Genomic DNA, 4,879 nt, shown 5'->3' with positions numbered 1-4,879 from the left:
CAAACATTTTGATTGATTTCAGAGAGGAAGGGAGAGAGAAACATCAACGATGAGAGAGAATCATGGACCGGCTGCCTCCTGCACGCCCCACACTGGGGATCAAGCCTGCAACCCGGGCCTGTGCCCTGACTGGGAATCGAACCCTGACCTCCTGGTTCCTAGGTGGATGCTCAACCACTGAGCCAGGCCAGGCCAGTGTGAAACCCCTTCAGGAGGCACCCTGTGCGCAGTCCTGACGCGGTCCCCCCTGGAGGCTGGTGGGAAGCGGTGTCGAGGGGCTCGGGCCCCCCAGACAGGGTGGGCTCTGTCCTGGAGGGCTCAGGCTCAGGCTCAGGCTCAGGCTCAGGCTCAGGCTCCAGCCCCTGGTGAGGAGTGCGGGGACCCTAGCCCGCTGCTTGGACACAGGACCCGCACGCCAAGCGTTCGCTGCTGCCAGCCCCTCCTGTGAAAATGTCCAGGCCCCAGCGGAAAGCCTGTGTCACAGGGACAGTGCGGGCTGGGGAGGAGGCCCGTGCCAGCCTGGCCACACCCGGCCGGCCGTCAGCCTCCCGACACCCCCGCATTTCGTCTCCATCCACTGATTCGTGCTAACATCTGGCCCCAGGGTGGCAATAGCATATATTTTTCTTCATAGTCCTTTTTTCCTCTCTATATTTTAAAATATGTTTTTATTGATTTTTTTTTTTAGGGAGAGAGGAAGGGAGCAGGAGAGAGAGATAGAAACATGGATGATGAGAGAGAAATCATGGATTGGCTGCCTCCTGCACACCCCTTAGTGGGGATCGAGCCCACAACCCGGGCATGTGCCCTGACCGGGAATCGAACCAGCAACCTCTTGGTGCACGGGACGATGCTCAATCCACTGAGCCACACCGGCCGGGCTTTTCTTCATATTGCAGCCCGGTGCTGGGCCCTGGGATTGGTTGTGTGTGTTACAGACATTGTTGCTACCCTCACATTGTAGTGGAGGTGGGAGAATAAACATATGACCATGTGAACAATTTCATAGTTGAAAATTATTAAAAGTAAACAAGATGGCCCGGCCGGCGTGGCTCAGGGGTTGAATGTTAACCCATGAACCAGGAGGTCACGGTTTGATGCCCAGTCAGGGCACATGCCTGGGTTGCGGCCTCGGTCCCCAGTGTGGGGCGTGCAGGAGGCAGCTGATCCATGATTCTCTCTCATCATGGATGTTTCTATCTCTCCCTCTTCCTTCCTCTCTGAAGTCAATAAAAATATATTTTAAAAATAATATATATATTTTTTAAGTCAGGATTTCTGCTGCTCCCCACGATAGAGTAACTGGGCGGGGACTTACCCTCTTGTTATGAACGATAGGAAGTTGGAGGAAATACATCTGTGAAAGAGCGATGAGGTACAGACGTTGGACAACAGACTGTGCAGGGCTGGGACCCCGAGAAGGGGACCAGGTGGGGGCCCCTGCCGATTCCCTGTCCTCGGCACTGCCAGGCTGTGCGACGGGAAGGCTTGCCCGGTGGAGAAGAATGTGTTCAGGGCGGAAAAGGTGGCCGGAACCTGTTGGAGGGGACCACGCAGAGAAAGGTCCAGAAATAGGCACAGAATTCCCCAGAGGAGGTTGGAGGAGGAGGTTGGAGGCAGTTGCTGGGCTAGGGCACAGGGAGGGGGGCACCCAAACAGCCTGCAGCCTGGCTGGGGGAGGAGAGCGAATGTGGCCCGAGGGAGGCCGAAGGGCTCGCAGAGTTCCCGAGAGGAAGGTTCCAGAAACCTGCAGAGGGGTCTTTGGCCAAAGACCCATCTGTCCATGTGTCTGTGTGTCCAAATGGAAGGGCGGGCGATGCCCCAACCACTGAGCCACGCAGGCCAGGCCTGGCTGCAGGTTTCTCACGCGGATGGAGGTCTTGTCAAAATCCAGGCCCGAGCAATGGGACCCTGAGGGGTTGTTTCTTGGGGGGACCAGGTGATAGGTGGACCCGGGGGGGGGGGGCTGTGGGTCTGAGGGAGCTGGGATCGGGGGGAGGGGGTCTGCTGAGTCACACGGCTGCTTCTGCCCTGCACGCGGGAGCCAGCACGCTCTCCAACGTGCCCTGTTCTGCCGATAATTGGACACAGATGTTCCTCGTCTGCAGGCTCCGGCGCCTCCGGCAGACAGCTGCCTCCCCCGCCCACCTCCATCCTCCCGGGTGCTGGGTCTGAGCTGGGAGGGTGTGTGCACCCCATGTTGGGGGGACCCCAGGGCCCATTGTTCTCGGAGGAAGAAAACGCCACCTGTGGTATTTCCCAGCCCCCGAGGTCCCTCTAGCTTTTATTTGATTTTGTTATTTTTCATCCTCACCCGAGGATATTTTTCCCATGGATTTTTAGAGAGAGGGAAAGACAGAAATACCGATGTGAGAGAAGCATCGATTCGTTGCCTCCTGCACGCCCCACACGGGGTACTGAGCAACTCTGATCGGGAATCGAACCCTGACCCCCTGGTTCCTAGGTCGACGCTCAACCGCTAAGCCTGTGGTCGGCAAACTGCGGCTCGCGAGCCACATGCGGCTCTTTGGCCCCTTGAGTGTGGCTCTTCCTAAGCCTTAGGAGTACCCTAATTAAGTTAATAACAATGTACCTACCTATATAGTTTACGTTTAAAAAATTTGGCTCTCAAAAGAAATTTCAATCGTTGCACTGTTGATATTTGGCTCTGTTGATGAATGAGTTTGCCGACCACTGGGCTAAGCAAACGCCGGCCGGGCTACTGACCATCCTTTTAGACCTTAACGGTCAACTGGGAGGGACAAGAGGCAATGCCAGCCCCACATGCAATAGCTGAGTTGTGCTGAGCTTAGAAGACGAGGGCGCCGAGCAGGTGGAGATGCTGAAAGGAGGGGGAGATGGCGTCTTTCCGAGAGGCCCGGGGGATGGTCCCATTCTCCTCCAAACCGGGAGCCCTCCGTCCAGGAGGGAATCGGATGCATGACGGACCACCCCCCCCACGGCCTCTCCCTCCGCCCAACCAGACGGGACCCAGCCACACCCGCCGGGCCTTCAGGGTCACAGTGACAGCAGGAGTCCCAGAGCATGGGGCCAGGCAGCCAGGCAGGGCCAGGGCGACGGTGGAGGTCCCCCCGCTGGCTGGCAGGCATCCCCGCCCGGAGCCCGGAACGCAGGCCTCCAGACTCTGAATCCAAGGCCATTTCTGCCAAGTGATCCCGCATTTGTTCCTTGTGGTTCGGTCGCCTAACTGGAGGGTGGTTCTTCCTCTTCTGACAGTGAGCAGACAGACTACAGTGATGAGAGAGCATCACCCCTAGGCCGCCTTCCACCGGAGGGGAGGGGCCGTTCAGGTCCAAGGGGAGTCTCTCTCCCCCTCCCCCTCCCGGGCCCCCTCTCTTTCTCCCTCTTCCTTTCCCCCTTCTCTCCCCCAGCCCCGCCCCTTTCAGGGGGGCAGGCCAGCGCTGGGAAAGTGCCCCCGGCAGGCAGGGCATCGGTAGCCGGCACCGCCTGCTGCCAATTCACAGCTGCCGAGCCCACGAGGCCTTCACACTGGCACTTGGCAGGCGGCCCCAGCTCTGGGGATAATGGCACTTTGTTAGCACAGAGGAGCCGGCGTGTGAACTGAGCTGGCACGGTGACCCCGGCAGCCCTGCCAGCCGGGCCACGAGCGCTGGTGCCCTGGAGCTCGGCACCAAACCCAGGTGCTTAGACCAAACCCCCACAGGCATCTGTGCAGGCCCAGGTCCAGGTGGGCAACTGAAGGTAAATCGACTGAATACAGGGGTCTGACTAAACGTCCACGTGGCCCGGCCGGCGTGGCTCAGTGGTTGAGCATCAGTCTGTGAACCAGGAGGTCACGGTTGGATTCCCAGTCAGGGCACATGCCCGGGTTACAGGCTCCATCCCCAGTAGGGAGCGTGCGGGAGGCAGTTGATCCATGATTCTCTCTCATCATTGATGTTTCTCTCCTTCTTCCTCTCCCTTCCTCTGAAATCAATAAAATATATATATATATATATATTTTTTATTTTTTTAAAAATATATTTTATTGATTATTTACAGAGAGGAAGGGAGAGGAATAGAGAGCCAGAAACATCGATGAGAGAGAAACATCGATCAGCTGCCTCCTGCACACCCCCTACTGGGGATGTGCCCGCAACCAAGGTACATGCCCTTGACTGGAATCGAACCTGGGACCTTTCAGTTTGCAGGCTGACGCTCTCTATCCACTGAGCCACACCGGCCAGGGCCTGAGCCTATATCTTATCATTGATTTCTCATGATTCCCAGTTGGGCGGGATTTCCTGCTCAGCGTCAGGGGAGACGGAGCCCGGCTCCTCCCCACCGAGGCGATGAGGAAGGTCATTGGGTCCGGCCTGGGTCTGGACCCCTGGGGAGAAGAGCTTTGCCTACAGCGACTGTCCGGACTGGACAAGGCCATCGTAGTCGCCAGCTCTCGGAGGCGGCGGTAGGGCGTCTCCCATCGCTCCAGTCTCACCGGTGACCCTCACAACCCCCTGCTGTCTGCCCCAGTAAGGAAACACCCCGATGATGGAGACCACTTCTCATCCCAGGCCACACCCACATGTATCAAACCAGTGTTCTCTACAGGATATTTATCTTGTATATATTTTGCTTGATGTCAGAGAGGAAGAGAGAGGGAGAGATAGAAGCATCCATGATGAGAGAGAATCATGGATCGGCTGCTTCCTGCACGCCCCACACTGGGGATGGAGCCCGCAACCCGGGCATGTGCCCTGACCGGGAATCGAGCCGTGACCTCCTGGTTCCTAGGTCGATGCTCAACCACTGAGCCACGCCGGCCCGGCTCTATGGGATATCTGAACACCGTGATTGAAGCTACACTAAAGCCAGCAGTGCTGCACACTGGGCCCTGAGAAATTCATCACAGGGGGAG

This window comes from Myotis lucifugus, unplaced genomic scaffold (genome assembly GCF_000147115.1).
Source record: "Myotis lucifugus unplaced genomic scaffold, Myoluc2.0 scaffold_842, whole genome shotgun sequence".
NCBI lineage: Eukaryota > Metazoa > Chordata > Mammalia > Chiroptera > Vespertilionidae > Myotis > Myotis lucifugus.
The sequence above is the reverse complement of the archived record's forward strand: the minus strand, read 5'-3'. Positions refer to the sequence as shown.